The following is a 23,539-nucleotide window of genomic DNA, read 5'->3' on the forward strand; positions in this document are numbered from 1 at the left end:
AATACATTCGCTCATCCCTAATCTCGATCTCTGTCCGTACTATATCTCTCATTTCTCTCTTTCACATCTCTAATACCTATCCATCCATCTCTCGTATCTATCTCTCATATTTCTCTATCCATCGCTTTAATTCTCTCATATCTACCCATCTCTCTCATTTCTATTATCTATATATCATTTGTCTATCTCATATCTATTTCATATCTAATCACATATCACATCACAGTCACATAAGAGAGATCTAGAATTGAAATAGATGTGAGATGGACATATAATTGCGTTCGTCTCCCGTCCTCCTGTACCTTACACTACCGGATACCGCATTACACAACATACACATGAAATGTAAAAAATGTGGAATCTGGAAATACAAAGCATCTTTGAAGTTATCTTGATACTTTTATATAAAAACAAGAAAATAAAACGTTGAAACCTTCTCCTCTGCTATTTTTCTTCTCGGCTGTGTAATCGGTAATGGCAGAATGGTTTTTATGTGATTTTATTTTGTTTTGTTCCTTCATTTTTTTGCTCGCTTGACAACTTGTCACTGGCCCCATCACTGCCACAGTGACTGTCCTTGGAACCCGACCTCTGTGGCTTTCTGTGCCAAGTGCTCATGCTGTCTTCGTTTCACTTCAACCATTTGTGACAGGGAGCAAGCGGATCCTAACAGCCAGTCTTGGCACCTGTGACACTCTGGGATTACACAGGTAAATCAGCGTATTGCGTGTTGTCTCCGGGCTAACAACTGCAAGAAGATACATGACATCTCCAAAAGCAGATCTTACATTCGCATATTCAAGAGCCTCATCATGATTGTACAAGCAGATGGCCGAGATTGCGTTCCCTCTGCATCGCCGCGGAAAATGATCCAACACCGCACGCCTGATAAAATACAGCGCTCTTTTTAGTGCCTTAATTGCAGACATTGCTTTAAAAAAAAAGTAAAGATGTACGTCCAAAAACAACTGTTTTACTGCAACCGCGTTGTCATTTGGTGCGCGATGATTGTATTGCAGCAAGGTAAGCGGGGCAATGGCAACATACAAACAAGGCCTTGCGTTTAATCACCTGTACGCCTTCCAGAATGCACTTTATACAGGAATGAAATTGGAAGATAGAAGTGCACAAATATTTTCCTTTCTTGCCTAATTTTCCATTCTTTGGAACTGGTATTTACTAATAGAAATTATTAGTGGTGAACACATCACCAGTAGTGTTGAGCAGATTCGAGTCCGACCCGGACGCGGGATTCCGGGTGCACGATCCAGATTCAGCAATTTTTTTTTTCTCCCTCTCACTCTCCCTCTCTCTCTCCCTCCCTTTCTCTCTCACTCTCTCTCTCACTCTCTCCCTTTCTCTCTCCCTCCCTCTCTCCCCTTCTCTGTCTCTCTCTCTCCCCCCCTTTCTCTCTCTCTGTCTCTCTCCCTCTCTCTCTCTCCCCCTTTCTCTCTCTCTGTCTCTCTCCCTCCCTTTCTCTCTCTCTCCCAATCCCTCTCCCTCTCTCTCTCTTTCTCTCTCACTCTCTCTCTCCCTTTCTCTCTCTCTCCCTATCTCTCTCTCCCTCTCTCTCTCTCTCTCACCCTCTCTTTCTCTCTCTCTCTCACCCTCTTTTTCTCTCTCTCTCTCCCTCTCTCTCTCTTTCTCTCTCTCTCTCTCCCTCTCTCTCTTTCTCTCTCACTCTCTCTCTCCCTTTCTCTCTCCCTCTCTCCCCTTCTCTGTCTCTCTCCGTCTCTCTCTCTCCCCCTATCGGCTGTATATAAAAGGTGTGAACACTCATTGTACAAGAGGAGGAGGAGGAAGAGGTGAGCTGTGACATCTATTGTGAAAGGATAGGCCACTGTTATCTGCTGTATATAAAAGGTGTGAACACTCATTGTACAAGAGGAGGAGGAGGAAGAGGTGAGCTGTGACATCTATTGTGAAAGGATAAGTCACTGTTATCTGCTGTATATAAAGGTGTGAACAGTCATTGTACAAGAGCAGGAGGAGGAAGAGGTGATCTGTGACATATATTGTGAAAGGATAAGTCACTGTTATCTGCTGTATATAAAGGAGTGAACAGTCATTGTACAAGAGGAGGAGGGGGAGGAAGAGGTGAGCTGTGACATCTATTGTGAAAGGATAAGTCACTGTTATCTGCTGTATATAAAGGTGTGAACAGTCATTGTACAAGAGGAGGAGGAGGAGGAAGAGGTGAGCTGTGACATATATTGTGAAAGGATAGGTCACTGTTATCTGCTGTATATAAAGGTGTGAACAGTCATTGTACAAGAGGAGGAGGAGGAAGAGGTGAGCTGTGACACATATTGTGAAAGGATAAGTCACTGTTATCTGCTGTATATAAAGGTGTGAACAGTCATTGTACAAGAGGAGGAGGAGGAGGAAGAGGTGAGCTGTGACATATATTGTGAAAGGATAGGTCACTGTTATCTGCTGTATATAAAGGTGTGAACAGTCATTGTACAAGAGGAGGAAGAGGTGAGCTGTGACATCTATTTTGAAAGGCGCATCCTGTTATCAGCTGTGCATAGAAGTGTTATCAGTCATAGTAATCATGTGTATAATTATAATCATACTGCTGAAATGTCATATACACAGAACAGAAAGAGTGAGTATATTAGGCTAAGTAGCCATTGGAAAACCTGCACAATTTCTGATTTTTTTTAATAATGATATAGGAAATAACTGTTATTTTTTTTTTTATTTTAAATACATTTAACATAAAATCCTCATTTAATTAATAGGCAAGTTTCTTATCACACTTTCCCTTTAAATAACTTCAAACGCCACTGGTAAATGAGCGGATACTAGCTGTTCTGGAGCCTTTGCAGGAGGTTTAGGCATATTGAACTTTTTAGTTCATAAAACACATGCTAGATGCAGGTTCTATTGTCATTTTCTAATATTTCCAAGATTTAAAGAGCAAAAAAAAAAAAAAGTATAGCTAAAAGGGCCTGCTTGAAGTCCATAAATTGCTGCGCGTTTACAGATATTATTCAGAAAATATTCTTCAGAATGTGCAGACTTCACATATCAGACCGAGGCGTCATGTCCCTCTTTGTCAGTGTGTCACGTCACACAAAGTAATGTGGCATGTCAGTGTAACGGGCTGGGACACGTCAACCTCGTCAGGCTTGCGAGTTTCAAAAAGACACAGTTCACTGGAAAACACAGGTTTCTAAGTGCCCTGGGGGCTTAAAACCATCCATTTAATACATGTGACAGTGTCGCCAGCATTTTCTCATTGCAAAAGGTGAGACTTAGGGATACACTGGTCACCGACTAATACTGGAAAGCAACAAAAGATACATACCAACGTGTATTAGCCATCGAAAACTGGAAATACATAAAATATTTACAGAATTCATTTCTTAAACTGCCATTATATTACTAGAGGTTTCCAATTTATTCTTTATTTTATATTTCTTTGCAGGAAATCTATCGTAGCGTATGGTACATTGATAGAAGCATCCTAGATCAAAAGCTCAATGGACCCGGTGTGACCACATGATATGAATGTGCAGCTAAAAAACACCAAATATGACAAATAGATGTGCACAGAATAGACTAAAGGCCGCTTTACACGCTGCGATACCGGTACCGATATCGCTAGCGTGCGTTTCCGGCCCTATCGGTTGTGCGACACGGGCAAATCGCTGCCCGTGTCGCACAACATCGCCCGGACCCGTCACACTACTTACCTGCCTAGCGACGTCGCTGTGACCGGCGAACCGCCTCCTATCTAAGGGGGCGGGCCATGCGGCGTCACAGCGATGTCACTAAGCGGCCGCCCAATAGAAGCGGAGGGGCGGAGGTGAGCGGGACGTAACATCCCGCCCACCTCCTTCCTTCCGCATTGCGACCGGCGGCAGGTAAAGTGAGGTTCCTCGTTCCTGCGGCGTCACACGGAGTGATGTGTGCTGTCGCAGGAGCGACGAACTATTTCGTACCTGCAGCTCCAACGATATGCGAGAATGGGCAGCCATGTCACCGATGAGCGATTTTGCACGTTTTTGCGACGATGCAAAATCGCTAATAGGTGTCACACTCAACGGCATCGCTAATGCGGCCGGATGTGCGTCACCAATTCCGTGACCCCAACGACTTCGCATTAGCGATGTCGTAGCGTGTAAAGCCCCCTTAATATGAAAATATCTTCTTTTACATAGGGGTTTGGGCAGGACAACAAACATGCCGTATTGCCACAGCTTTGGCTTCCTCAGGGGTTATGTGCAGCTATAGCAAAACGCAGCTCAACCTTGGACAATCAGGTCTCCAGGACTGAATTCTGTCATAATGTAAATTATGTTTGTCATGATCCACATGAGTTGTGCTCCGATGTCCTGCAGAGCCTGTACCTGGCCTCATATTTTCCTCCAGTGAATTCGTTGTTCCCAGTGTAAAGGCCCCGTTACACGCAGCGACATCTCTAGCGATCTCGTTAGCGATGTGACACGCCCAGATCGTTGTTACGATTTGCCGAGATCGCTCATAGGTCGTTTTGTAGCTTTCACACGTACACATCTCACAAACGACGCTACATCATTTAGCGATATATTGTTTGACCAAGGTGGTCGTGTGGATGTTGTTTGTCGTTGGCAGGGTGTCAAACGTAGCAATATGTCTGCTGCGTTCCAAACGACGAACAATATTTTGAAACTGAACGACGTGTCAACGATCAATGATTTTCACCCTATTTGCGATCGTTCAGAGTCGCACGTAGGTGTCACACGCAACAACGTCGCTAACGATGACGGATGTGGGTCACGAAAACCGTGACCCCGATGACATATCATCAGATAAATCGTAGCATGTAACGGGGCCTTAAGTCCTATGTGGTGCAAGACGGGTCTATTCTTTGGAGCCTCGTTCCACGGTATGGCCTGGCTTTATCCGGAAGTCAGTCCACCCGGAACGCTGCCAGTGATAGTTCCTGGTTAGCAGCACACGTCTCTGATTCCCGTAAGTGACTGTCCTGATCTTGTTCCGCTTCCTAGTTCCTCGTGCCCCATCCCATCTCCTCAGTCACCCTGTCTTGGCTCCCTGCCTTCCTGACCTTCAGCTAGTTCCTGACTCCCGGCTCTGCTCACCCACGTGTACATGAATTGTCCTTTTGGTTTCCGACCTCGGCATGTACCCTGACCCTGGCTCTGTTCTCTTCCTGGTACGTCACGTGACTTTTTCGTATGTGATCTCCCCGCTCCTGACCCCTGGCTTGCTTGACTTCCCCGCAAATCTCCTCCACTAGGGTGTCTAGCGACTCCTAGTGGTCTAGCATGTCATTACTCCTGTGTTCTCAGCATCACAATGTTTAATCAGTTTTTATTGATTTTGTCAAAAGAGTAAGGGCGGCTTTGCACGTTGCGACATCGCAAGCCGATGCTGCAATGTCGCACGCGATAGTCCCCGACCCCGTCGCAGGTACGATATCGTGTGATAGCTGGCGTAGCGAACATTATCGCTACGCCAGCTTCGCATGCACTCACCTGCCCTGCGACCGTCGCTCTGGCCGGCGACCCGCCTCCTTCCTAAGGGGGCAGGTCGTGCGGCGTCATAGCGTCGTCACACGGCAGGCGGCCAATAGCGGCGGAGGGGCGGAGATGAGCAGGATGTAAACATCCTGCCCACCTCCTTCCTTCCGCTTATCCTACGGAAGCCGCGGTGACGCCGGTAGGAGATGCTCCTCGCTGCTGCGGCTTCACACACAGCAATGTGTGCTGCCGCAGGAGCGAGGAACAACATCGGACCGTCGCGTCAGCGTAATTATGAATTATGTCAACGCTGCACCGATGATACGATTACGACGATTTTGCGCTCGTTAATCGTATCATCTAGGCTTTACACACTACGACGACGCATGTGATGCCGGAAGTGCATCACTTTCAATTTGACCCCACCGACATCGCACCTGCAATGTCGTAGTGTGCAAAGCCCGCCTAAGATAAACATTCAAACAAAATAGACGCATGTTCTCCCCAGGTTTGCGTGGGTTTCCAGTTTCCTCCCACTTGCCAAAAGACATACTGACAGGGAATTTAGATAGTGAGCCCCTGATGATTATGTCTGTAAAGCGCTGTGGAATTAATACTGAGTAAAATAAATAAATAAATAAATTGAGAAATCCAAAAAAGATGCATTTCCACAAATATAATAAATTACAGAGTGTTGAAATACAGCTATAGGTAATATCAAATCCAACTTGTCGTAAAGCGAGGAACATCGATTTACTAAGTATCTAAAGATTCTCACCTCCGTTCGGGCAACCCAAAAAAATAGAGATGGGAGAAAAATTAAAAAAATAAAATAAAAAGAGAGATGGTGACATGGGGAAATGTCTAGAAATGACTAGAATGGGGAGAGGGAACCACTACATAACTCTTGAAATTCTAGAGAATCCTGGAACATTAGCCCCGACTGCCGAGTAACTCGGAGATTGTCGAGATTCGAGCTATCCTTTGCCACCAGTTCTTCCACCCTCATTATAACATTAAACTTCTGAATTTATCCAGCTGTTGTAGGTATGACAATAGATTTCCAGTGTCTGGGGGTAATTGAACTCACCGTGGTGAAGCAGGCTTTACACGCTGCGATCTCGCTAGCGAGATCGCAAGCGATCGTACCCACCCCCGTCGATTGTGCGACAAGGGCAAATCGCTGCCCGTGCCGCCCAACCTCGCTTACCCCTGTCACACGGACTTACCTGCCCTGCGACGTCGCTCTAGCCGGCGAACCACCTCCTTCCTAAGGGGGCGGGTCATGCGGCGTCACAGCGATGTCACACGGCAGGCGTCCAATAGAAGCAGAGGGGCGGAGATGAGCGGGACGTAAACATCCCGCCCACCTCCTTCCTTCCTCATTGCCGGTGGAAGCAGGTAAGGAGATATTCGTCGCTCCTGCGGTGTCACACACAGCGATGTGTGATGTCGCAGGAGCGACGAACAACATCGTACCGACAGCAGCAACGATGTTAAGGAAATGAGCTACATGTCAACGAGCAATGATTTTTCACGTTTTTGTGTTCGTTGATGTCGCTCATTGGTGTCACACGCTGCGATGTCGCTAACGGCGCCGGATGTGCATCACTACCGACGTGACCCCGACGATATATCGTTACCGATATCGCAGCGCGTAAAGCACCCTTAAGAAAATGACACAATACATCCCTCTTGATTGATTTAAAGAACCAGGCAATATGGAAAGGAGACACTACAAGGGCGGTCACTCAGGGCGGAGAATACAATGTCCCAGAAAAGTTTCCGTTTTGGACAGTCCCACCATATGTGCACCATGGTTCCCATGCTCATTCCACATCTCCACCAATCCTCTGAAACAGAAGAGAAAGAGATTTTCTTAACCCAGCTTCCGAAGAGTGTGGTGGTGTCCATAGCATCCAATCATAGCATATATTTAATTACACCTCAGCAGTATAAGAAATGAACATGAAGACCAGGATTCCGATGAAGACGTCCCAACAAGCCACAGCTTTTTTTCACAGCTCAAATTAAATGACTTACTTGGACTTTCCCAAACATTCTGCAGAACGTTTAGGCTCTAGACTAAAGGAAAAGAACCTGCTTGCTCATGGTACCAATTTTTCATGGTACAGAAGCGTAGAAAACTAATTTTTTCCATACTTTTCTCAAGACGATGCTCTAGTGTATTGCAGCGATGTTCCCGGACTGATGGAAAAATGTTACATTCAGTACAATGTGAGCGAGTGGAGACTTTTTATTAAAAAAAAGTCTGAAAGCTTCTACTGCACAATGGCAGCGAGTATGCTTCAGTGGCTGCAGGGCGTTCTGCGCACTTGAATGAGAAGTTAAACTTGAAACTTAACTGCGAGGATCAATCATGGTCAATATGTGGTGATCTGAAAGTTTTCTCTTTGCTCTTTGGGCAGCAAGTAGGATACACAAAGTACCCATGCTTTTTGAATGAATGGGACAGCCAGGATAAGACTCATCGCTGGAGCCAAAAAAGTTGGCCAACGAGAACATCTTTGGAACCTGGACTCAAGAACATAGCTGCGGAAAGATTAGTTGATCACATTAAAGTCCTCCTGCCACCACTCCACATTAAGCCCGGACTGATGAAGCAGTTTATGAAAGCTCTACCAAAAGATGGAGAGATTTTTTAAGTACCTGTGAACCAAGTGTCAGGGACTGTCCAAAGCAAAACTGAAGGAAGGCATTTTTATAGGTCCGGATATTCAGAAACTTATGAAGCCAACCAAAAAGCCAACCAAAAATGAAAGCTTGTGAATCTTTTAAAGAAGTTGTGAAGAAATTTCTAGGGAACAACAAAGATCCCAAATTTAAGTCCATTGTGGAGAACAAGCTGAAACATTTCGAAGACTTGGGAAGTCTGATGAAATCGAAGTTGTATTCTCTACATTCCCATTTGGACGACTTTCCTGTATACATTGAAGCTATTAGAGAAGAGGAAGGAGAAGGATTTCATCAGGATATCAAAGAAATGGGATGGCGATACCAAGGTAGGCGGAACGTGGATAAGATGCGGGATGCGACTGATGGATGTTTCACGGAGAAGATCCGCGGGCCTTCTATAACAGAAAAGGGATCAAGAGAAGCTTTGAAAAGAAAAGGCGCAAGAATTAATTTCCAATAAAGTTGCAGAATGAATGTTCACTAAATTTATATATAAAATAAAGTGTACATTTTTGGCTACAATAAAGATTTTGCTTGTTCACCTCTCCTATACGTAATTTCACAAGTGTTTTGGCAAAATCCATATGTGAAGGTTATAAATAGGAGTGTTCTTTTTTAAATCGGGGCATAAGAAAACAAGATTCAGTCATTGCATTTGAAAAAATGTTCATAAATCCAAATTTTCAACGCCTGTGTTATTAAATGCAATGATATATTGTGATTTTCATGGAGCTAGACCCAAGTCACTGTGTAGCCTTAGCCTTAGGGCGGCTTTGCACACTACGACATCGCAGGTGCGACGTCGGTGGGGTCAAATCGAAAGTGACGCGCATCCGGTGTCACTTGCGATGTCGTAGTGTGTAAATCCTAGAGGATACGATGAACAAGCGCAAAAGCGTCGTTATCGTATCATCGGTGCAGGCTCCAACATTTCCATAATGCCGGTGCCGCGACAGGTACGATGTAGTTCCTCGTTCCTGCGGCAGCACACATCGCTGTGTATGAAGCCGCAGGAGCGAGGAACATCTCCTTACCTGCCGCCAGCGGCTATACGGAAGGAAGGAGGTGGGCGGGATGTTTACATCCTGGTCATCTCCGCCCCTACGCCGCCATTGGCCGCCTGCCGTGTGACGTCGCTGTGACACCGCACGACCCGCCCCCTTAGGAAGGAGGCGGGTCGCCGGCCAGAGCGACGGTCGCAGGGCGGGTGAGTGCATGTGAAGCTGGCATAGCGATAATTATCACAAGATATCGTACCTGCGACAGGGGCGGGGACTATCGCGTGCGACATCGCAGCATCGGCTTGCGATGTCGCAACGTGTAAAGCCCGCTTTAAACTGGTGGTTCACTACTTTGCAATATTGGCCTCATCTCCCTGGAAAACTGATCGGAAAGGCTTTTTTCAAATACTTTGTTCAGTCAATTCTGCCTCTGAGCGGCGCTATTGCGGTCCGCTCATCCCCATGAAGTGATCCCCCTAGGTTCCTTGATCTCTGAGATCCGGAGATGTCACGTCAACTTTCAGTTGACCCAACATCACCAAGCCCGGCCCCAGTCTTACTGAATGCCTGAGCTGTGGGTGGAGTTTCACCGCTCGTCACAGCCCAGTGTCACTCCTGCTTGTGGCGCTGTGCTGTGAAGGAGAGCGTACGCAACATGCTGCTCTATGACGCTGGGCTGAGATGAGAGGTGAAACGCCGCCCACAGCTCAGTCACTCAGAAAGACTGGATAACAATCAAAATGACTGCTGGAACACCATTGTAAATGTGAACAGGGTGCTAGCCAAAAAATATACAATCTATATGAAGTTAAAGCTGCACACCAAATTCAGAGAAATATGAACAAGCATAACTGCTTTATGATACATAAGGAATGAAAAATATTACTAGCCATATGAAAAATGGAAAAAAAAATGTAAATGTGATATTGCATAACTGCTGAGGATTATTTGAAAAAAAAAAGAGATATTTAGCTAATGTATTGATCAATTCATTATTGCCCCATAACCAACTTCACGGTAATCTCTTATTTATGGGGTCCCTAACCAAATGTTACCTCTATATGCGGTTAAAACCGGCTTGGGTGCATGGGTACCTAACCAAATGTTACCTCTATGTACGGTTGAAACCTGCCAGTGTATGGGAAGCCAGTGAAGTTTTTTTCTGTCTGAGAACCCAGTCCCGCCCTTTAGCCATGTTTATTCAACTTCATATATAGCCAGGTCCCTGGCTTCCCATACACAGCAGGTTTCAACCGCACATAGAGGTAACATTTGGTTAGGTACCCATGCACACAAGCAGGTTTTAACCGCATATAGAGGTAACATTTGGTTAGGGATCCCATAAATAAGAGATTACCGTGAAGTTGGTTATGGGGCAGTAAAGAATTGATCAATACATTAGCTAAATATCTCTTTTTTTCAAATAATCCTTAGCAGTTATGCAATATTACATTTACATTTTTTTTCCATTTTTCATATGGCTAGTTGTATTTTTCACTCCTTATGTATCATAAAGCAGTTATGCTTGTTCATATTTCTCTGAATTTGGTGTGCAACTCAGAAAGACTGGGACCGGGCTCAGTGAGGTCAGGTCAACTGGAAGTTGATGTGACATCACTGAATCTCAGAAGTCAAGGAGCTCGGGGGGTCACTTCATGGGGATGAGCGGACCACAAGAGTACCGCTCAAAGCAGAATTGGCTGAACAAGGTATTTGAATAAAGCCTTCCCTATCAATTTTACAGAGATGTGGCCACTATTGCAGAGTAGTGAACCACCTTCTTTAAGGCTAGGTCAACTGGAGGTTGACATGACATCACTGGATCTCAGAGGTCACGGAGCCCAGGGGGGGGGGGGTCACTTCATGGGGATGAGCGGACTGCAATAGCACCACTCAGAGGCAGAATTGGCTGAACAAAGTATTTGAAAAAAGCCTTCCCTATCAGTTTTACAGAGATGTGGCCACTATTACAGAGTAGTGAACCACCCCTTTAATGCATCATATGGGAATCTTGATTAAGGTGTCTTAAAGGGGGCTCATGTCACACTCACTAGCCAACTATCGTGCCTGAGGGTATCCTGCCCTAGGGACAATTAATGCGATTGCAATCGCATTAATTGTCCCTAGGGTGGGATACCCTCGAGCACGATAGTTGGCTACCTCATGTGTGTGAACTAATTACATGCAAAGGACAACTTGTTGATTAATTTCATGTCACACGCAGTCTGCCCCTAAGTAGAGCACATGTTGGCACCATTGCTTGCTAAATGCAATGGATGGATTCTCATCTCCTCAAACAAAGGTTTGCCACCATTAGGCCCACGGATGCCCAGCCATAATGTTCCACAGGGAGCCTTTTCTATTTACGGTATTGAGCTTCTTCAATAATGCCCCTAATAGTAAATATTTAATTTGGGGTCCATTTATGTCTCATGGGGCAGAGTACGATGGTTTTCCATATATAGAAGGATACATTTCGGTAACTGTTTCCTTCGTAGTCTTGTATTTTTCACAGGATTAGAGCAAAGAGGTGGCTATAAGAGCCCATTAAAATTAAAGGGATCATTGTGTCTGAAGAAAAATGCATTCTGTCCAAATCTCAGTCATTCATTTAGTTACCGTAATTTTACCTGAAATTTGCTGCCACACATCGGGAACCATTTAATACCGAGAATAGGACATTATGCGTCAACCTCATCTTCAACTTACTAAACACAGTGATAAATTGTAATGGTTTAATTCACTCCCCGTATTCATATCAGGATAAAACGAAATTACACCTCTTGTCATCATTAACAAAAATTCATCTCACTCCTTCATTTGAAAAGCACTAGAGTTAATGAATGATTATTGAGCCATGGCACCGGGATGAGTGAATACTGGATTATTCTTAGGTCACATAAAGCCTGATGTTAGGTGCCAGGATGACCGGAAGATAAAGCAGTATGTAGGGTTAACTGCAGTTCTATATAAAGCGGAGAGATATTGTAATACCTTGTACCAAGCACATGAACCCAGCTCCGGTCCTTGGACTCAGTTTTTTTTTTTTTTAAACAATTTTATCTTTAGAAATTACTAGACACATTCATATTAATACTTTTTGTCAAGCATAACTCTAGGAATATAAGGGGTCCAGATTTGGGAATACCACCTTAAATCCATCCGTAGCTAAGAGTCAGTACTGATTTATCAAGCATGGCAGTACTAAAGAAATAATGCATAGGACTAACCCCATGGCCCCGCTGACAGTTTTGTGCCTTCATGGATTGGCGATTCTTTTTTATTTTACCTTTTCACCACCTCTCCGGAGAGCCATAACTTTATGACATTTACACTGGCTCAACGGTGTCACAGTTGTAGTTTTTATTGGTAATATTTGGAGTCTATATTACGTTTTGATCATTTTTTATTCTATTTGTTTTGTGGTAATATTTGGGGTCTATATTACTTTTTGATCATTTTTTATTCTATTTGTTTTGTGGTAATATTTGGAGTCTATATTACTTTTTGATCATTTTTTATTCTATTTGTTTTGTGGTAATATTTGGAGTCTATATTACTTTTTGATTATTTTTTATTCTATTTGTTTTGTGGTAATATTTGGAGTCTATATTACTTTTTGATCATTTTTTATTCTATTTGTTTTGTGGTAATATTTGGGGTCTATATTACTTTTTGATCATTTTTTATTCTATTTGTTTTGTGGTAATATTTGGAGTCTATATTACTTTTTGATCATTTTTTATTGTATTTGTTTTGTGGTAATATTTGGAGTCTATATTACTTTTTGATCATTTTTTATTCTATTTGTTTTGTGGTAATATTTGGAGTCTATATTACTTTTTGATCATTTTTTATTCTATTTGTTTTGTGGTAATATTTGGAGTCTATATTACTTTTTGATCATTTTTTATTCTATTTGTTTTGTGGTAATATTTGGGGTCTATATTACTTTTTGATCATTTTTTATTCTATTTGTTTTGTGGTAATATTTGGGGTCTATATTACTTTTTGATCATTTTTTATTCTATTTGTTTTGTGGTAATATTTGGAGTCTATATTACTTTTTGATCATTTTTTATTCTGTTTTGTGGTAATATTTGGGGTCTATATTACTTTTTGATCATTTTTTATTCTATTTGTTTTGTGGTAATATTTGGAGTCTATATTACTTTTTGATCATTTTTTATTGTATTTGTTTTGTGGTAATATTTGGAGTCTATATTACTTTTTGATCATTTTTTATTCTATTTGTTTTGTGGTAATATTTGGAGTCTATATTACTTTTTGATCATTTTTTATTCTATTTGTTTTGTGGTAATATTTGGGGTCTATATTACTTTTTGATCATTTTTTATTCTATTTGTTTTGTGGTAATATTTGGGGTCTATATTACTTTTTGATCATTTTTTATTCTATTTGTTTTGTGGTAATATTTGGAGTCTATATTACTTTTTGATCATTTTTTTATTCTATTTGTTTTGTGGTAATATTTGGAGTCTATATTACTTTTTGATCATTTTTTATTCTATTTGTTTTGTGGTAATATTTGGAGTCTATATTACTTTTTGATCATTTTTTCATTTTTTATTGTATTTGTTTTGTGGTAATATTTGGAGTCTATATTACTTTTTGATCATTTTTTATTGTATTTGTTTTGTGGTAATATTTGGAGTCTATATTACTTTTTGATCATTTTTTATTGTATTTGTTTTGTGGTAATATTTGGAGTCTATATTACTTTTTGATCATTTTTTATTGTATTTGTTTTGTGGTAATATTTGGAGTCTATATTACTTTTTGATCATTTTTTATTCTATTTGTTTTGTGGTAATATTTGGAGTCTATATTACTTTTTGATCATTTTTTATTCTATTTGTTTTGTGGTAATATTTGGAGTCTATATTACTTTTTGATCATTTTTTATTCTATTTGTTTTGTGGTAATATTTGGAGTCTATATTACTTTTTGATCATTTTTTATTCTATTTGTTTTGTGGTAATATTTGGGGTCTATATTACTTTTTGATAATTTTTTATTCTATTTGTTTTGTGGTAATATTTGGGGTCTATATTACTTTTTGATAATTTTTTATTCTATTTGTTTTGTGGTAATATTTGGGGTCTATATTACTTTTTGATCATTTTTTATTCTATTTGTTTTGTGGTAATATTTGGAGTCTATATTACTTTTTGATCATTTTTTATTCTATTTGTTTTGTGGTAATATTTGGAGTCTATATTACTTTTTGATTATTTTTTATTCTATTTGTTTTGTGGTAATATTTGGAGTCTATATTACTTTTTGATCATTTTTTATTCTATTTGTTTTGTGGTAATATTTGGAGTCTATATTACTTTTTGATCATTTTTTATTCTATTTGTTTTGTGGTAATATTTGGAGTCTATATTACTTTTTGATCATTTTTTATTCTATTTGTTTTGTGGTAATATTTGGAGTCTATATTACTTTTTGATCATTTTTTATTCTATTTGTTTTGTGGTAATATTTGGAGTCTATATTACTTTTTGATCATTTTTTATTCTATTTGTTTTGTGGTAATATTTGGAGTCTATATTACTTTTTGATCATTTTTTATTCTATTTGTTTTGTGGTAATATTTGGAGTCTATATTACTTTTTGATCATTTTTTATTCTATTTGTTTTGTGGTAATATTTGGAGTCTATATTACTTTTTGATCATTTTTTATTCTATTTGTTTTGTGGTAATATTTGGAGTCTATATTACTTTTTGATCATTTTTTATTCTATTTGTTTTGTGGTAATATTTGGGGTCTATATTACTTTTTGATAATTTTTTATTCTATTTGTTTTGTGGTAATATTTGGGGTCTATATTACTTTTTGATCATTTTTTATTCTATTTGTTTTGTGGTAATATTTGGAGTCTATATTACTTTTTGATCATTTTTTATTCTATTTGTTTTGTGGTAATATTTGGAGTCTATATTACTTTTTGATTATTTTTTATTCTATTTGTTTTGTGGTAATATTTGGAGTCTATATTACTTTTTGATCATTTTTTATTCTATTTGTTTTGTGGTAATATTTGGAGTCTATATTACTTTTTGATCATTTTTTATTCTATTTGTTTTGTGGTAATATTTGGAGTCTATATTACTTTTTGATCATTTTTTATTCTATTTGTTTTGTGGTAATATTTGGAGTCTATATTACTTTTTGATCATTTTTTATTCTTTTTGTTTTGTGGTAATATTTGGAGTCTATATTACTTTTTGATCATTTTTTATTCTATTTGTTTTGTGGTAATATTTGGAGTCTATATTACTTTTTGATCATTTTTTATTCTATTTGTTTTGTGGTAATATTTGGAGTCTATATTACTTTTTGATCATTTTTTATTCTATTTGTTTTGTGGTAATATTTGGAGTCTATATTACTTTTTGATCATTTTTTATTCTATTTGTTTTGTGGTAATATTTGGAGTCTATATTACTTTTTGATCATTTTTTATTCTATTTGTTTTGTGGTAATATTTGGAGTCTATATTACTTTTTGATCATTTTTTATTCTATTTGTTTTGTGGTAATATTTGGAGTCTATATTACTTTTTGATCATTTTTTATTCTATTTGTTTTGTGGTTACCAAAAATGCCATGGGCTAGAAAAAATGTGACAATTTTAAAGCTTGGATCATTGAAGCAATTATCACATATAATGGTTTAATTAAAAAAAATGAAATAAGGATCTGATAAGGAAAAAGGTAAGTTTTTCCTTTAACTTCCGATCACTTAAATATTATACTACAATACTTCTGATACCTTACCCCCAATATGATGCAAAAGAATTAAAGGGCATGTACAATATATAATTTTTTGTATAGCAAAAAAAAATCTGTTACAAATGATCCCACTATCAAAACATCCTGTATCTTTAGATACTATGCAGATCTATAGGCTTTCAAGGAAACAAACTCCTTTGCAGTCTACTCTTGCATTTATTTTATAGTATGTAGCCAGGCAGATACATAGGACTAGAGATACTGTATTAAGGGGTACTTTGCACGTTACGAAATCGCACCAGCGATATCGTCGCGGTCAAATCGAAAGTTACGCACGTCCGGCGCCAGTAACTATGTCGCAACGTGTAATGCCTAGGAGAGAAGATGAACGAGCGTGAAACAGTCAAAAATCGGTGATCTGTGTCACGTTGTTCATTTCCATAATGTCGAGTCGACTGCAGGTACGATACGATGTTGTTCCTTGTTCCTGCAGCAGCACACATCGCTGTGTATGAAGCCGCAGGAGCGAGGAACATCGCCTTACCTGCGTCCCGACGGCAATGCGGAAGGAAGGAGGTGGGCGGGATGTTTATGTCCCGCTCATCTCCGCCCCTCCGCTTCTATTGCCCGCCTGGCGTGTGACGTCGCTGTGACGCTGCACGACCCGCCCTCTTAGGAAGGAGACGGGTCGCCGGCCAGAGCGACGTCGCCGGGCAGGTATGTGCGTGTGAAGCTGCTGTAGCGATGATGTTTGCTACGGCAGCTATCACAAGATATCGCATGTGCGATGGGGGCGGGGACTATGGCGCTCGGCATCGCTATAATCGGCTAGCGATGTCGCAGTGTGCAAAGTACCCCTTAGGAGACAAAGACTTGCTCCAGTTTTTTTTTTTTTACTGCAGTGATATAAAATGCAAAAAATGGCTGCAAAAGTATACACTCCCTGCCCCTCCGCAGCACTTTGGTCCACAGTTCTAAATAAATTCCAGACAAGTATGTGGAGTTTTAATGTTGTCCTCATGTTTGCATCGTGTTACTGCAAAACCACGTGGCCATTAATAATAATAATAATAATAATAAGCAACGAATTTGCCTTGAATTTCTAATATTACAATGAATACCTGACTTTTATGAAACTCCCCTCCCCCCATGAGCGGACCACTAAAGGGAACTTCAGATTTGGCTTTGAATTTAATATGTTTTCTCTTATCCTATTAATTGGGCAAAATGAAAAGTACTTGTAAAATAAGCAACTTTGTAATTCTCCCAGATTCTCAAGGATGGAGGGATGTTGAATTCTATTGTGTACTGTTCGTCGGCTAAGTTACTGGCCACCTCTGCCGTATCAGAAGTGGTTGGTTTCCTAAGAAGGAGAGCATGCTTTAGAGCAGGGGATCCGCAACTTGTGGCTCGCGAGCTCATGATGTGTGGCTCGCGGCTGTCTTCCAGCATGGTGCATTAGCACCAGGTGTACCAAACAGATATGAAGAGCAGGTCTCCTGATGGTGACTTAGTTCAGTAACCCCATAAAGAAATCCAGGTCTGGTTGCACATACAGTGGCCATGAGGGTAGAGAGGTAAATATGGTGAGCTGGAAATATGATGGTAGTGCCAGTTAGAGGTGTGCTTGAAGCTGGATACCTGTTACGCCTGCCTGGATCCACAGACTCAGATGGGCTGTAATGGGGAGGCTAGAGCGAAGCCACTCACCAAGCAGGACCCCCAGAACCCTGAAACCCTTTAACCCCTATACAGGGATTTGGAATTACACAGGGCCCTGGAGATCACTACCTGTGTAAGGCAGCAGTCCAAGAGAGTAGTCATCAGGCAGGGTCAAACCAGGAATGGCGGAACAGGGACAGAATCGGCAGGCAAGGACGTAATCAGAAACAAGCAGAGGTCAAAACCGGATCGGGCAGCGAGGTACAAAAACAGCAGGCAGGAGGGTAGTCTGGAAACAAGCGGTAATCAGCACACGAAATAACAGAACAGGATGCAACAGGAGCCAGAATTTTCAGAACTGTCTCTGGCAGAGGTCAGCAGACAGGAGGGGCATTAAAAAGAGTGTGGTGTCTTCCCATAGGCTGTAGCTGAATGATGGTAACTCCAGCTGGAAGACACACGCCACCCACAATCAGCCAGCGGTACTGCAGATCCCAAGATAACCCAGCCCAGTGAGCGGAGCATGCGCCCACCAGCGCTGCTGGCATCGATTCCTCTTCCATCGCCAGCACTATCCAGGAACACGGCATTGCCTGGCGATCGGAGTAGAAGTCGATGGAGCGGACTCTGGTGGTGACGTAACAATACCATAGTGTAGTGGCAATGCTTGATGAGAGAATACTGAATGGGAGGAAGGTGGGAACATCTAGATGTAAGTATGCTTACAAGGCAAGGAGGCACAGGGTCTCGGTGTGATTTCTGGGATAAAGCTTTGGCTATAATTTTCCCGGTTATGGGGGTTTCTGGGTGTAACTACTGAGGGAAGGTGGGTGAACAGAATGACAATACCCAGAGGGCTCTGGATGTGGCCCACGACCATCTGTCAGAGCTGTATATGGCTCTTAGGGTAAGAAAGGGGCTATAAGCGCTGCTCTGAAGCTACCCGGATCTGGCCGTCCTCAGTTCCCCTATTGCGGTTGCTTGCTACTAGAGATGAGCGAACCTGAGGTTCGATGTTCGGAGTTTGGAAACTGACTTACAAAAAAACAAAGTTCGGGTTCGAAGGAGGTACGAGTGCAAAACACTGAAGCGAGCAGCGCTGTGCTTGAGTATGAGTGACGCTCAGCCCTGCGTGAGCAGCTTGCAGTGTAACGGCTCGCACTGGGGGTAAAATCAGCATTATCACATGTAGTGTGCACATGCAAAAAACCAAAAAATTAAAAACCCCATCCACCCTCCCCCAGAAGTGTTCTGCTTATGGCTGGCAACATGTGGGTGGAACCACAAAATGCCCAATTACTGACTTACATTGAGGTTCGGATCAAGTTGGGGTCAAAACCCAAAATTTTTAAGGTTTGAATGTACCTGGCGAAAAGAACTTCTAAGGATTTGCTCATCTCTACTTGTAACATGGAAGAGCGCTCAGGTCAGTCCAGCATGGTGATCCTGTTACTGGGTCAAACTGTCAATCTTCCGGAGCGCACCGTCCCCACTAACAGGGAAGCTGGGAGGCAGAGGAGTGGTGGTGTCCGCCTGAAGAAAAAAAGACGATACAACCCAAGGAAATAACCAAAAAGGTATTTCTGGTTTACGTACAGTGCCTTGCGAAAGTATTCGCCCCCCTTGAATTTTGAAACCTTTTCCCACATTTTAGGCTTCAAACATAAAGATAAAACTTTTAATGTTCTGGTGAAAAATCAACAACAAGTGGACACAATTGTGAAGTTAAACGAAATTTATTGCTTATTTTAAACTTTTGTAAAAAATAATAAACTGAAAATTGGGGCGTGCAATATTATTCATCCCCTTTACTTTCAGTGCAGCAAACTCACTCCAGAAGGTCATTGAGGATTTCTGAATGATCCAATGTTGTCCTAAATGACTGATGATGATAAATATAAGCCCCTGTGTGTAATCAAGTCTCCGTGTAAATGCCCCTGCTCTGTGATAGTCTCAGGGTTCTGTGTAAAGCACAGAGAGCATCATGAAGACCAAGGAACACAAGAGGCAGGTCCATGATACTGTTGTGGAGAAGTTTAAAGCCGGATTTGGTTACAAAAAGATTTCCAAAACTTTAAACATCCCACAGAGCACTGTGCAAGCGATCATATTGAAATGGAAGGAGAATCATACCACTGCAAATCTACCAAGACCCGACCGTCCATCCAAACTGTCATCTCAAACAAGGAGAAGACTGATCAGAGATGCAGCCAAGAGGCCCATGATCCCTCTGGATGATCTGCAGAGATCTACAGCTGAGGTGGGAGAGTCTGTCCATAGGACAACAATCAGTCGTACATTGCACAAATCTGGCCTTTATGGAAGAGTGGCAAGAAGAAAGCCATTTCTCAAAGATATCCATACAAAGTGTTGTTTAAAGTTTGCCACAAGCCACCTGGAGACACCAAACATGTGGAAGAAGGTGCTCTGCTCAGAGGAAACCAAAATCTAACTATTTGGGCACAATGCCAAACAATATGGCGTAAAAGCAACACAGCTCATCACCCTGAACACACCATCCCCACTGTCAAACATGGTGGTGGCAGCATCATGGTTTGGGCCTGCTTTTCTTCAGCAGGGACAGGGAAGATGATTAAAATTGATGGAAAGATGGATGGAGCCAAATACAGGACCATTCTTGAAGAAAACCTGTTGGAGTCTGCAAAAGACCTGAGACTGGGACGGAGATTTGTCTTCCAACAAGACAATGATCCCAGACATAAAGCAAAATCTACAATGGAATGGTTCACAAATAACCGTATCCAGGTGTTAGAATGGCCAAGTCACAGTCCAGACCTGAACCCAATCGAGAATCTGTGGAAAGAGCTGAAAACTGCTGTTCACAAACGCTCTCCATCCAACCTCACTCAGCTCCAGCTGTTTACAAAGGAAGAATGGGCGATAATTTCACCTCTCCATGTGCAAAACTGATAGACACATTCCCCAAGAGACTTGTGCTGTAATCGCAGCAAAAGGGGGCGCTACAAAGTATTCACTTACAGGGGATGAATAATATTGCACGCCCCAACTTTCAGTTATTTATTTTTTATAAAAGTTTAAAATAAGCAATAGATTTCGTTCAACTTCACAATTGTGTCACTTGTTGTTGATTCTTCACCAGAACATTAACATTTTATCTTTATGTTTGAAGCCTGAAATGTGGGACAAGGTTGAAAAATTTAAGGGGGCCGAATACTTTCGCAAGGCACTGAATCCCTTTAAGGGAAAACTATAAAGCATTACTCCGGTAGAGCAGAGTTCAAGAAATTTTCTTTAACTCAAACTCATTAATTACATATATCGTAGGTATCCAATTTATAGGTGAAATCAAGATGTTTAAGAGTGCAGTCAAGTAAGAATGAAGTATTCACGCCTCGCTTCTGATGAGCGGTCCACCTCCGACAATGGGGCCTCTTTACAGCAGCCATGACACCATATTCCAGAAGCTCCTTTACACCACACAGTAAGGGTCTATCTCTTCTCGTGAAACGGCTAAATATTTTGTCATTCAGTCAGCGCGTTGTACATGTCTCTGCACCTGAGAATATTGAACCTAAAACACATTAACTCGAATTCACTAACTCAGATTTTATATCCCAGAACCTTTATTGCTTCTCTGCACTTTCAAAAACTATGGCTATTCTCCGACAATTAATTAAGGATTTTAAAGTCAGCTTATTCATAGTAGGGCAATTAAAACTGACAGGGCCAAGTGTGTCTCACTCCCCACAAAGCACTTTGAAAATTTGCCTCACTTACTTAAAAGTCTAACAAGTCAAATGCACAATTGAGAAATTAGCCGACGTAAGGACGGAGCGGGTGATCTTGGGAATGCAGCGAGCAGGTGGATGGATGTGATGGGGAGCAGAGAGGGGAAGGGGACAGGGTTCCCTCTAAACGGCATTTATGGATGCATTAAAATAACAGGATTAACCAGCAGCCAATTATATAGTGATATCCTATGCGGTGATGTGTAGAGTGAAGATATTCATGGCTGCCTACAGCGCAATCTTTTATACAATAGGAATTTTTTGATGGTCAATTAAAATATCACTTACAAGGACAGCAAAGGTTTAACATGGAGCTAGTACTACATTTATGTACACGGAGCAAAAATACAAAGGCAACACTTGTTTTTGCTCCCATTTTTCATGAGCTGAACTCAAATATCTAGGACTTTTTCAATGTACACAAAAGGCCTTTTTCTCTCAAATATTGTTGGCATGTCAAGGTACTGATTAGACAGCATGATTATTGCACAGGTGTGCCTTAGGGCGGCTTTGCACGTTGCAACATCGCACATGCGATGTCGGTGGGGTCAAATCGAAAGTGACGCACATCCGGCGTCACTTTCAAGATTGCAGTGTGTAAATGCTAGATGATACGATTAACGAGCGCAAAAGCGTCGTTATCGTATAATCGTTGCAGGCTCCGACTTTTTCATAATTATGCTGCAGCGACAGGTACGATGTTATTCCTCGTTCCTGCGGCAGCACACATCGCTGTGTGTTAAGCTGCAGGAGCGAGGAACTTCTCCTTACCTGCCGCCGGCGGCTATGAGGAAGGAAGAAGGTGGGCGGGATGTTTACGTCCCGCTCATCTCCGCCCCTCCGCCGCTATTGGCCACCTGCCGTGTGACGTCGCTATGACGCCGCACGACCCGTCCCCTTAGGAAGGAGGCGGGTCGCCGGCCAGAGTGACGGTCGCAGGGCAGGTGAGTGCGTGTGAAGCTGGCGTAGCGATAATTTTCGCTACGCCAGCTATCACAAGATATCGTACCTGCGACGGGGGCGGGGACTATCGCGTGCGACATCGTAGCATCGGCTTGCGATGTCGCAACGTGCAAAGCCCGCCTTAGGCTGGTCAGCATTACTATTGCACATGTGTGCCTTGGCTGGCTGGCATGATTATTGCACAGGTGTGCCTTAGGTTGCATAGCATGATTATTGCACAGGTGTGCCTTAAGTTGGCTGGCATGATTATTGCATAGGTGTGCCTTAAGCTGGCTGGCATGAGTACTGCACAGGTGTGCAGGAGACTGGCCGGCATGATTACTGCACAGGTTTGCCTTAGGCTGACATGATTAATGCACGGGTGTGTCTTAGGTTGGCCGGCATGATTATTGCACAAGTGTGCTTTAGGCTGGCCGGCATGATTATTGCACAGGTGTGCCAGAGACTAGACGGGATGACTATTGCATAGGTGTGCCTTATACTGGCTGGCATGATTATTGCACAGGTGTGCCTTAAGCTGATCAGCATGACTATAGCACAGGTGTGCCTTAAGCTGGCTGGCATGATTATTGCACAGATGTGCCTTAGGTTGGCCACAATAAAAGGCTATTCTAAAGTGGTGTGCACACAGTGCGTTTTTATCACATTTTTTAGTGCATTTTTAAGAGCAGTTTTGTCAAAAAATTGAAAGCAAATCCTTATGCTTGCAAAGTCAATGTGCAACCTGAAGTGTAGTGCACATGTTGATGTTTTTCCTTGCAGATTTGGTGCAAAAAATAATCTGAAGCATGTCAACTCTTTCACTGTTTTTGCCCGCGTTTTTCACCATTGAAAGCAATAAAAATCGCATGCAAAAAACACTGACTGAAGTAATGTCCACCAGAACTGGTGCCCATGAATTGAAAATTCATTTCCATGCTATAAGCCGTCCAAAGGCGTTTTACAGCCAATTGCTGTCACAACCGCAGGTCACGTGTAACCACACCAGCCCAGGACCTCCACATCCAGCGTCTTCACCTTCAAGATAGTCTGAGACCGGCCACCAGAACAGCTGCTGCAACAATTCGTGAATAACCAAAGAATTTCTGCACAAACTGTCAGAAACTGTTGCGGGGAAGCTCATCTGCTGCTCGTTGTCCTCATCGGGGTCTCCACCCTCCCCCTGACTGCAGTTCATCATCGTAACCAACTTGAGAGGGCTAAAACTCTT

Source organism: Anomaloglossus baeobatrachus, chromosome 10 (assembly GCF_048569485.1).
Source record: "Anomaloglossus baeobatrachus isolate aAnoBae1 chromosome 10, aAnoBae1.hap1, whole genome shotgun sequence".
Lineage (NCBI taxonomy): Eukaryota > Metazoa > Chordata > Amphibia > Anura > Aromobatidae > Anomaloglossus > Anomaloglossus baeobatrachus.